Here is a 12,240-nt window from a genome sequence, read left to right as displayed (position 1 = left end):
GGTTGGCGCCCAGACAGCAGGCTGTCCTGTCGAATCGGGACGTTTTTGTGTTGTGTTGTGTTGTGTTGTGTTTTGTTGTGATGTGATGTGGCCACTGATGCCGAATGGAAAGTTTAATTGATTGTGAGCCGCACGGCGGAACGGGGTCCACCACTTAGTGTCTCAATTCCAATCCCAGCGTTAATTGGATTGCTAATGGTAATGGGTGGGCAGGGGGGGGATGCGGGTTGGGGGATGGAGTGAAGCAACGGGGAGGGGGGCGGGGGGTGGTGGGCAAACTCCACTCATTAGAAAGGTACGCACAACTTTTAAGAAAAAAAACCGACCAGCCGCTCTCTTTGAAAATGCCTCCTTCAAATATTTTTTTTTTTCTCGCCTCGGCCGTTTTTCTTTTTTCTCAAAATGTTCTTCTTTCCCAAACGGTTTCTTGCGAAAGCCGTATGTTAATTTATAAAAACCAGTTTAAACAGCCTCCTTACGCCGCCGGGGGGTTACGTCTGAATCCTCGGCCGCGTCTCTGCAGCTTCTTAATCTTAGACTTTCCTGATACTCGCCGACGTATCCGTGCTCATCCCCGGGGGCGGCGCCCCCTGGAGGCAGGGAGGGGGGAGGGTGGGAATGCGTGTGCAGGGCAAATAAAGCGTCGCCGCGGCCAATTCACACGTTTTGGAATTGTTGCGCGGAGGGGAGGAGGGACGGACATCAGTATTCCAGCCGCAGCGTGTGCTGCGAGACAGCCGGTCCGTCCAAACAAACAGCCAGCGGGTGGGGGAGGGGGGCGGGACGGGGATTGTGGGGGGGCTCATTATTTCCCCCCCCAACCCTCACATTCCACTCTTCCGCCAAACAACACCAAGTCCCGGGGCTGCGGCTCTTTGACCCGTCGGGGTTCAGAGATGCTACCGCCCTGCTGGTCCACACACATACGAACACACACACACACACACACACACACACACACACACACACACACACACACACACACACACACACACACACACACATTGAGGTTCTCTTTCTTTTCCTAGAAGCAGTCAAAGTTGGAGGTTGCGTTGTAGCTTCTCCTTGAACGGTTTTGGGGGTTGCGAACCGATGTGAGCTCACGGTGGCCTGTGATTGGATGGCAGGACGGTCATATGAGCAGACAGCGCTTCCAACACCTTCCGTCTCTTTTGTCGTGACTAGAGCTAGTTTGGCTTCACTGCAGGAGTTGACTTGTTGTTGTTGTTGTTGTTGTCATTATTTTTCTGGGTGCGTCAGTGCGCAGCGTCTTCGCCTCCGTTTCAGGTGAGGTGACACAAACTGAAGTGGGAGAAGTGACTCTGCAGCTCCCGAGTCGATCGAGGAGGCTGGCGGCTGCTCTCCGGGGTCCATCGATTCATCCTCTTATATCTGGGAGATTTATTCTCCCGACGTTCCCGCAGCCAGGGGGCGCCGACGACGGCAAACTTTTCTTCTGTTTTTTTCTCTGGGCTTTGTTTCTTTTTTTTTTTTTTTTTCTTACTACGAAGTGTTGGAACCTGTGCTTTGTCTCCAGAGTGGCAGATGGAGGAGAGGAGCTCAGGAAACTGATGAAGGTTTGAGATCCAAAATCTTTATTTGAATCTCAGCGTTTTATTTTTTGGGATTAAAAAAAATCGTGTTGAATCGCTCCAATGAGGCTCAGGTGCTTCGAGAGACGTTTCTACTTTTCGCTGCAGCAATTTTTTTTTCTCGCCCTACTTCCTGTCACGCCTGACGAACCAGCGGCTGATCGAGCCGGGCACCTTAGCCTCGCTTCTGGCTGCCGCCGCCGCCTCTCTGATACTTGGTGGCAAGTTCACAGGTTGGCGTTTCAAAGCCCAGCGGCTCTTCTTCTCCTACTTCTCCTTCCTGACACCCACTCCTTCTCTCCTCCATCCACCCATTAAACTTGCGCTCGCCCCGTCGCACCGGAGGACGAGGACGGATCACCGCACGCGTCCGTGCACATTCACGCCTCGTGCACTCACCTGCTAACAGGTTGTGCTAGTAGCAGGACTGAGTTCTGCCTTTTTTCCCCCCTACTTTCCCCTATTTAACGTCTTGATCAGCTGCCTCGTGATTGGCTGACTGGCCACTATCATTAGCAATAAGGTCAGCATTTTTGAGCGTACAATGGCGACATCAGAGATAGAATAGCATAGAATAAAATAGAATAAATCTCTATTGTCCACTTGGGTGGAAAATTGTTTTTGGTTCACCAACACAGGAGACAACAAGAAAGACAAGGACAGCACTAAAAATACAAACACATTAAGAGGTTAAATACAGAATAGATTAGGAGTAAAATACAGTAAAAACAGAAGTTGCAGCAGTTCATGTCTGTGTGTTTTAATGTTAGGCATGAAACCAGAGGCACTCTGTGGCGCCTCCCAGACTTCAGAAGATCCAATTGACTGGACCAGGGGCCAGGTGGGCCACAATGGGTTCTAATATTTGTGCAGATGGATGGAGTGTTTTGGTGACCCACCTCACAGGAGAAAAACACATATCATAGGATATGTAGAAAATGTGCTTTAATGTCAAGCGAAAATTTAAAAAAAAAGAAAAAAGAAAGTCAAGTTACAACAGAATCAGTATCTTTGAAGCCCCATGGTTTTTAGCTCTTTATTGAAGTCACTGGGGGAAAAAATGGATGAAAAAAAGCTATTTTATGACTTATTTACTATTTATTTAATTTCTTCATGTTCAGCAGGCCAGATTTAAAAGCTGAAGGGGTCGCTTATGGCCCCTTAAACTGTAGTTTGCCCATGGCTGGACTGGACAGAGGGTGAGAATCGTCTGCCAGGACTTTCCTCACTTTCCTCTCCGTCCTTTCAGTGTAGCTGTAGATGCAATGGAGAGATAAAACCAGGAAGCGTGTCCGCTCCAGCTTCCGGACTGATTCCAGGTTGATTCCACTGCAGGTGCACCGGGGTTGGTGGGAAGTTTGAGGCGGGACAAAGTAGTTTACTATAGTTTGCCAAAGTAGGATTCGACGTGTTTCAGTCTCTGGCGTTTTTTCAGCGATTGTGGATTATCGGACTATTGGATTGTTTGCTGTCCTATTTCCCAGCGTGACAGGAAATGAGCGGCACTGTGTTCCAATCCAGGTCTCCTCCTCCTCCTCCTTCTTCTCTCACTCCTGCCATGAGCGTTATTAGCTTAGCAAAAAGGAAATGAATTGGGAAAAATGAAGTGCCCCCCCTCGATGCCCCCCCCCGCTCATCAGCTGCGGAGGTCGGCGGGCCGCGGCTCGCCAGACAGGACGCGACGTCCCGCTTTCGTTCTGGGAGCGAATCAGTCGTCGCTGATGTCGGTATTGAATTCCCATCAGCCCCCTGTGCACGCTGACGTCACGGCGCCTCAGGCGGCGGATCTCCGCGTGGACGCACGTGCTGCGTCTGGGTTGACTGCTAAACAAAAGCAAAACACGGGCACACACCCCCTCCCCCGCCCCCCCGGAGCTGCTTACATGCTGATTTCTTTGTTGTTGGTTGTTTTGTTTTTTCCTGCTCTCCCTTTTATTTTCTCCTCCTCCCAAGTGGGGGGCGCGGCACACGCGAAGGTGTTTATTATTGCGAAGGTCTCTTTGGGTAAACAGGTGCGCAGCTGCTGGAACGCAGACGTCTCCTTCTTACTTCTAAAATGTTTCCCGGCGCCGGTCGGCTTAACAAGCGCTCGTCTCGCTTCGTGGATCGGTTCTGGACGGTAGATTGGACTCAATCTGGCCGGACTCACGGCTGGATGGAGGCGTCACCTCCGCCTCCCCCGCCGCTCCAAAGACGCTGCGATAAAAAAAAAAATGGAAAGAATTTTGCTCCAGAACAAAAGTTGTGTCTTTGACAGATCTGGGTTGTCCAGGCTGCCCCCCCCCCCTCCTCCTACATACCCCACCCCAACCCCCTCTCCTGCCTCTCTCCTCTCGTCCGAGACTTTCAGTAAATATTTTTCTCGCTTCCTCGATGGCTGGAAATAAGACTGTCACCGGGGTCTCTGAGTATCATGCGTCACCAGCCGTCTTTTGATTCATGGAGGGGTCGCGGGCGGAGCGCGGCGGCGGAGCTGAGTGACACTATCAGTGCGAAAAAAGAAAAAGGAAAAAAAAAATCCAAGAGCAACAACAACAAGAAAAACAAGTTAAAAATAGAAGTCTTCTTCTTCTGCTGCCGCTGCAGAGCCGTTCCAACAGGACATGTCCTTCGTCTCTCCGAGGGAGTTGGGGGGGTAGGAGGGTTATTTTGTGGCTGCGGTGCGAGGCGCCGTGCAGTTTATCTACCTTGAAACGACGGTTTCAGAATCGCTTTTCACGATTCATTTGCTCGTAGCGGGGAGAAGCGCCGCCGCTCCCTCAGCTTCTCCTCGCAGCCGACGCCGCCTCCAACAACACATCTGCAGCTCATAGCTTGGCCAGAGCTGTCGAGCATGGGGGGGGGGGGGGGGGGGAATCGCAGAGGGGAATCTTGTTTTTGTTTTTGCGAAAACGCAGGGACACCAGAGATGTAAAGTCCAATTACCAGGCCATCCAGGCCAGCAGGGGGCACTGTCTCAGTTGGGAGACACGTCCTTCTTGTCATGTGTCAACAGATGTTTGTGTAAATGATTTTGAAACTACGACAGGAGCTGCATCCTGTCGCCGGAGCTGCGTTTCGTGTGTGATTGAAATCGATGTGATGGTGGGCTAAAGATGCTAGTTAGCGCCTGTGAAGCTAAGAAGTTTCTCAGAAATTGGTCTGTGGACTCGTGGACAACGGTAGAAATGACAAGATACAGTCTGTTCCTAAAGAAAACAAGCTAGAAGTCTGCAAACATTGATTTCAGTGGAAGGAGAAGGAGAAGGAGAAGGAGAAGCCTGACTTGGAGGCTTCACACACACAACTATATGGTTTTGACACCACATCCCTGTGCTTTCTCTTATGCCCAACTCTTTTATTTATTTATTTTACTTGTTCTCTGGCCGTTCCCACGTCTGATCCCCTCCGTCCAGTCTGCCTTGCTCCAACAACCTGCTCTGCTTGTCTGATCAACACAGCCGGACGTGTTTGAACAATCGGAGGCGGGACAGCGCAGCACAGCACAGGTAATTTGAAACCTGTCGACAAGAAAAAAAATAAATAAATAAAAAAAAGCGTCCGGGGGGGTTGCGTGGCGAAGCCGCTTTGTGTTTTCTCATTTCGTCGCTGTTGCCTCGCCTGCAAATGCAGCCATCATGGCCGAGCCGGAGGCCCTAATGTGGCTGACACCTCCCATCTGCAGAGCCCGCTTGAGATGATCCTATCTGCCCCGCCCCCTCCGTCTCCCCCACCAACACCCCCTCCACCCACCACCCCCATACTCCCTTCCGTCCGTCCTCCCCTTCCCCGTCGGCGATACCCCTCTCCCTCCAGTAGGGGCCAGTGTGGTGTAGCCGGCGCTCCTCCTCCACCTCCTCCTCTCCTTTTGCTCCTTCTTCGGCCTTTGAGCACCTTTTCACCCGAGGCGAGGGTGTAAAGGAGGCGAATCGATGCGACACCGGGCGAAGGACGGGGGAAAAAAGAGGCGGGTGGGTAAAAAGGCTGCAAACATCGTCCGCTTTTGTTTGAGGGAAGAAAGGTGAAAAGAAAAAGAGCTTCCTCGCGTACGCGTAGACGTGTGCGCACGTGTGTGTGTGTGTGTGTGTGTGCGTGTGTGTGGGAGAGCAAGAGAGAGAGAGAGAGTCCGCTCGATACGCCTGTGAAAAGGATGTTGATGGTGGGCGCCACAGTTTTGCAGCAACAGAATGCGGCGTTAAGAGAGAGAGAGAGAGAGAGAGAGAGAGAGAGAGGGAGGTCAGGGCCGCTAATGGATAGATCATGAGAGCCCTCTGCTGTCAGTTAAATCAAAAGGGGAAACCAATAGCGCCATCAAAAGCTGGCCCCGCCCCCACCACCCCCATCCCTCTCCTGCGCCAGTCGCCCGGCTCGCATTAAGAAGAAAAATAGACCTTCGGCTGAATAGGTGTGATTATTTTCTCGGGAGTGAGTCATCGCAGATCAGCCCAAGTTTTTGTTGTTGTTGGTGGTGGTTTTTCTTCTTCATGCCGAGAGCCGGAGTGGGCCCTGCCCACCGAAACCCCCCGCGCCTCCCTCCGCCGCCCCCCCGCCCACCCCCAACCAGTCGTAATCATCATTTAGCGTTTAATGTCTTATTTCATGCGCCCACCCGTTGGCCGGCAGGAGGTAGGAGGAGGTGATGTAGTGGCCGGAGAGAGGGGTGGAGGGGTCGGTGGGGGAGGGGGAGGGGCAAAAGTCTTCCTCCCCCACCGCCGCCTTGATTCATTTTAACAGCCGGGGCTCAGCCGCCTCCGCCGCCGCAGCTTTACGACGCCTCCCCGCGAGTTGTTCGCTCTTGAATTAAGTTTGCTATTTGCATGTGTGTGTGTGTGTGTGTGTGGGGGGGAGCATCAGGAGCGCGCACGGTTTTGTTTTTGTTTTTCGACGACGAGGAAAAGTAATAAAAGAAATCACGTTTTAAAATAAATTTAAAGGCCTCGCGTGCAACATTGGCACAGCTAGAGCGAGCGAAGCACATTGAAAAGACAATGTCTGTCTGGGGTTATTTCCCCGGCCATCTTCAGCTATCAAAAATAAATAAGTAAATAAATAGCTCAATAAATTTGCTGCTAATGGTGCCCTTTAAAAAGTGACTCATGGGCCTTTAAGTTCATGTATTCCATGTGAAAATGATGATCATGCGTATGCAAAAATTTCCATCTCCAGCCATTTACGATCAATAAAAGAAGCATATTAGGTTTGAAATACATGTAAAAGGCTACTGCTGTGACATTTATGAGCATCTAGTTGCATTAATGAAAATAAAATCCTTTTATTTCTCCTGTAAGCTTTATTATAATGGCTTTTCATATAAAAAAAAATCTTTAGCTATCAAATATTTATGCGTCTGTATAATTAATAAAACTATGTCCTGATTGGTGGGCTAAAGGACCCGCCCCATGTACTAGATGACTGTAGGAACACAGTCACCTTCTTCCAAACAGTCTTGCTCTTAATGTAAATATAAATGCTTATTTTATTTGAAATATTGTTTAATTGACCTTATATAAATACAACAAAAAATATATTGTTACCTACATCCATTTTCTCTACTACCATGGCCAGTTGTGCCTTTCAACCTGTTGCACACTGGGACATTATCTGTAAAGAAGATTTTACAACTTTCTTTTTTCATTTTACTTTTGCAATCCAGCTCCAGTGCTTAAGCCTCAAGGTAAACACCTTCAATTTGCGAGCGAGTGAGCGTCTCTACCAGTCCAAAGGTCAGTGGTGTAAAGGCCAAAACTCACCGTGGAGGGAGATTGAGGTCAATTTCTTCCAGATGATTTATAAAAACAAACAAAAAAATAACCTCAAAATGAAAACAATAACAAAAGAAAAAAAAAATCTCAAATCAGTCTGCCTTTTTAGCCGGGGCTAGTTTGGCTGGTTTGGGGCTGTGCGTCGGCGTGGGCGTGGAACTAAAACTGTGTGTGTGTGTGTGTGTGTGTGTGTGTGTGTGTGTGTGTGTGGAGGGGGAGTGTGAGGCTTTTCCTCCCGCGCTAGCTAGCTGTGGGATCGTCGGGCTGCGCCGCCCCTGGCTGAAACATAAAAAAGCCTGCCTGTCTTGTGTTGTTTCCAGACCTGCACCTTTAAAAAAAAAAAAAAAGGATAAAAAAAAGATAATACATAAATAGATAAATAAATAATCTGTTTGAAGAGGGCAGAACGAGAAAACCCACAGTGTGATTCACGGCGTGTGGGTTTAGGAAGAGCACCGGTGGAAATGTAAACGGAGCAGCCACATAAATAGACGCGGTACTGCATGCATGTGTGTGTGTGTCGGCGCCTGGACCCACAATGCAACACAAATACTGTAAATACAACCTTCCAACATGGCAGCCTGTCAGAGCTGTCCACCGCCATTTGTTTTGCTAAAGTGAGCAAACACGACGGCGTCCGCCAACCGCCAAGCCCCTCCCCCCCGAATCACCCCCCCGCCACCGCCACCGCCTCGTCAGACACTCAGAACTTCTCGTCTCGCATCCTAGCGCGCTGCCGCGCAGGCTAATGCCACCGCCACCGCTGCTGTCACCACCGCTTTCTCCACCCTCGCCAGATACGAGATGAGAATCAGAGGCGGTGGGAAGCGGGGGAGGCGGATGGATGGATGGATGGAATGCGGGCGGGCGGGTGAGCAGCGGCTCTGTGTGAAAATAAGGTAAAATCCAGAAAACAGCATATTTAGCCCTCTGTTTGTGGAGTGAGGCTTGATTTGGGAGGCAACATATACAAGGTGGTCTCAGTGGGCGGAGCAACGCTTGGCTAGGGGCGCGGTCACTACCCTGGGATTCGTATCGGTGCCCTTTATGACATCGCACAGTTCTGGCTTATGAGGAAAATGGTACACAAGTTAAATGAGTTCAGTCCATTCCAACCTGCCTCGCGCCACTCCGTGTCTCGGCACCGACCAGATGGGCAGGATTGTTGTGTTTTCTTTGCCGTGACATTTACCGCTCGCTGGCTGGCTCTCCGGTCCGTTACGTGTCTCAGCAGCTGCAGCGGCTGCTTTTCCTTCCTCTGACCTCGACCTCGCCGAGGCCAGGAACAGCTTCTCCACTTCCTGCCGACGTCCCGCTGACGGAGACATCTGGCCGGCATCACCGGGTCGCCTTTTTTGCTCGTCCCAGTTTAGTCTTTTGAAGGTCGAGCCGGGACGAATTCTCTCTCGTCTTTGTCCATGGTCAAGTGTAAAGTGTCGTCAGTCAAAGTCCGGAAGCTACATGTGTCTTGTCGGAAACGTACTTCTCTTCTCCAAATACCCAAGAAACTGGTCATTCTATTCATTGCTTTTGAATTATAGCCTCCTAACAGGTAGAATGGGATCACTGTCATTGAGGCAGTTGCCCCCTGGTAGAACAGTATGGGACTTAAAAAAACACCCCTCCACTCCCTCATTTGTCTCCTTTGTCTTCTTCTCCTTCCTGCCTTCAGCATCTTCTCTGGACTCTTTAGCGCCCTCTGGCTCTTCTAGACGTAAAGTGTCTCATGAGCGAGCTCCTCACAGCCGGGGTTGGAGGCTTCGGTTGACGGTTGTGCAAATCGTCGTTGCAAAAGCGAGATGTCTTTCCAAGCCCATGTAGTTCTTCCACCAGGCCAGCAGAGGGCGCTGTTTGGAGGGCAAGGGTGTTGTTCTCCTACTTGCAAGTCAGTGATTTTCTAAAGACGATTCTGGTGCTGTGTTCGTAAGGTAGAAAAAGAGGGAATAACTAACAGGGAAGAATTTTTAGTAGCTGCACTTTATTGTGTTTTTTGTGTGTGTTTTTTTTTCTATTGTTGCCGGTGTAAATTCCAGTCCTGCATGCCGCCGTCGTTGCCGGATTTGCTGTCGTGGCCGCGGTGCGGCGGTGGGATTACAGGTAACCAAGGGTTTTTATCTCCTCCCGCCAGCAGCTGCGGCCGAGCTCCCTCTCCGCCCGCCGCCGCCGCCGAGCAGTGTGACGGGCGGTTTGTCGGAGCCTCCGTGGGGGAACGTCGGGGGGTGCGTGTAGGTGGCCGGATGTAGGTTATCAAGAAGTGGGATCGTGTTTGAATCCGGGGGATGAACAATATCTGGTCTCCGGCGTGACGTTTGTCAGCGTGGCGTCGGGCCGGTAATCCTCTCGCACGGCCGGTTTGGACGATTCGAACGGAGCCGCCGTGTGCAGCCTGCGCAGGGAAAACACAAACAACTGGGACCGCCGTGCTGTTTTGTTCATTCCTAAATTGTCTCTCCGGTCGTCTTTTTAATATGTTCAGCTTCTGAGCAGGAGTGCAATTCCACAAATTATAATCTGATTTTATCCACTTGGTTGTGAATTTTCCTTTCACAACAAATGTCAGCGTGATGAGAATTAACGATATCTGCATGTACATTATTAATATTGATGGTTGCTTTTTTTTTTTAAAGAGCGTATCGTTAGTGGACGTATCAAAGCTGGGTTCCACGAAATTGAGTAAAACTCTAAACTTCTGTTTGCGTAAAATAAACACCAGAGCCGGTGGAATTTGGCCATTTTCAGTAAACGCTCTCTGACCGGAATTCCGATAAATCGGAAGCAATACTCTTATTTGATCTCCCAACATGGAGCCATGCGACCACTAGCCTTTGGAATACCGACTCCAGAAAATGCATCAATTTTTTTTTCTTTGTCATGCTTTCTTTCTTTAAACCGTCACCGTCGACTGCCGGCTCCTCCCCCCCGGTTGTAATTGGCTGCGGGGGGGGGGGGGCCGCGGCGTTATCAAATCTCGCAATCACGCTCCTGCTATTGACTCTCCCAACTGGTGACGGCGAGCCGGCCGGCCGTCGCTAATTCCCTCCCAGCGATACGTGAATCGATGCCAAATGTCAGTAACCGGAGGGGCTGGTTGGTGCTACCGACTCCAATAAATATTAATTCGGTTCCTATTGAGCTCAAGACGACCGGAGCTCCTTTCCCTGCTCGGCCGCGGTGCCGCCGGCTCCACAAACGTGCATCACGATACGGCTAAAGACGGGAGGTCGGCGTCGAGCCTGGGCGTCGGCGCCTGTGCGGGAGAACCTCGCGGAAAACTTCACGAATCAAATTGATATTCATGCGGGCCGACCGTGCTGTATTATTAATGGGTGAGTCATGACGGGCAGGCGCGTCTGCTGCGAGCTTGCTTTACCTTAATCCACAGCACATTAGGCACATTTCTCACTTTTCAAGGAGAGGCTGAGAAATTTCTTCTTCTTTCTTTCTTTTTTTTCTCTCCTCTCCCTGCGGCTGCCGTCTTCGCAGAGCCGCCCCGTCACTCTCCCGGCTCCCAAAGATGAGAATCGACTCTGTTTACAAGCGAAATTAAACGGGCTGGCGAGATGTGAGGTGAGGCGCCGTCGGAAAAATCATGGAGAGCGAAAAAGCTGTTAAAAAAAAACAAAAACACGTCGAGAAAGGAGGAGGCAGAGAGAAAGTGTGCCCACGCTGTGCGCAATCAAAAAGGAAAAAAAATGTTTTCTCCGGGCCTGGCATTCATTTAATGAAGAAGTGATTCAAGGTGCTTTCAGTGATGGAGGAGGAGATGTAGTCGAGATAGACGTTTCTAATTTGGGTTGAGGACGAGTGGAGAGGAGGACGTGACGATGGCTGAGGACACAACTCCGCTCCACCGCCCGGACGGTCTGGAGGAGAACGTCTCTGTCCGACAGTCCAGTTCCAAAGAGGAGGAGAGGAAGAAGGAGAGGAAGACAGCAGGAGGAGATGAGGGGCCGAACAGGTGATTCATCTGTGGCTCGACTTGGCGAAGAGCGAATGGAGATTAATGGCCTCCTGCGATGACCTGCTGACTGAAAAAAAAAACCCTGCTTCAGCATTTTCCATCCGGGTACAACATCTATCAGCGTTTAGCCCCGTTAAAGTCCCTCCCATCGCCCTATCGCCCCCCCTGGCCCCCCCGCCTCTGACTGGCCCCCCCCGACCGCTAAACTCCCGGGTCGTCCCCCAATTTATTGCCACTCGAGCCCCTTAAACAATATTTGAATTTTTTTTTTGTTTTCAGTGTCCCAGCAGTGATTTGCTGGGAGAGGATTGATCATCCCACACCGTTCGCGGTGATCATCATCATCATCATCATCATCATCATCATCATCATCATCATCATCATCATCGTCATCATCATCAAGTGGGCGGATAACCAAAACAAAGCGAGGAAAGACTGAATGTCTGAGCTCGTCAGGCGGCCGCGTCCACAATATTGTGTTCACAGCCTGTTCAGCGATTATAATAAATCACTTGTTTCTCATTTAGGAAATGAAAAAGAGAGAAAGAAAAAGTTTCTTTCCATTTTGGCTCTCAGTTGCGGCTGTTCTGTCGAGTCAAGTCAAACATTGTGTATCGGTGTTTGCGTGTGTGTGTGTTTACCTGCACGGCTGCTTTTGTGGGCGATGCTTCTTTTTTTATTGTTGTTTTTTTTTACTCCATGTTTCCTGCTGAATTATTAATGTTTAATATCGGAGCGTCATGCCTCCGCGGCTGCCCGGCAGACACAACAGCAACAAACAAACCAAAAAAAATAAAAAGAATATTTGTTGAACCTGAAGAAAAGTGTGTTAAAGCAACACTGCGTTTCTTTCTAGATACAAACGGGACTTTTGAATCATTTAGACGAGCTGTTGGCTTAGAGCCATTAGAAAGGCAGCCACGCCTTGGACACAGCGCCCCCTGCT

This window comes from Nelusetta ayraudi, unplaced genomic scaffold (assembly GCF_046127955.1).
Source record: "Nelusetta ayraudi isolate G7.1 ecotype Tasmania unplaced genomic scaffold, CSIRO-AGI_Nayr_v1 ptg000027l, whole genome shotgun sequence".
NCBI classification, from domain to species: domain Eukaryota; kingdom Metazoa; phylum Chordata; class Actinopteri; order Tetraodontiformes; family Monacanthidae; genus Nelusetta; species Nelusetta ayraudi.
Note: the sequence above shows the minus strand (reverse complement) of the source record.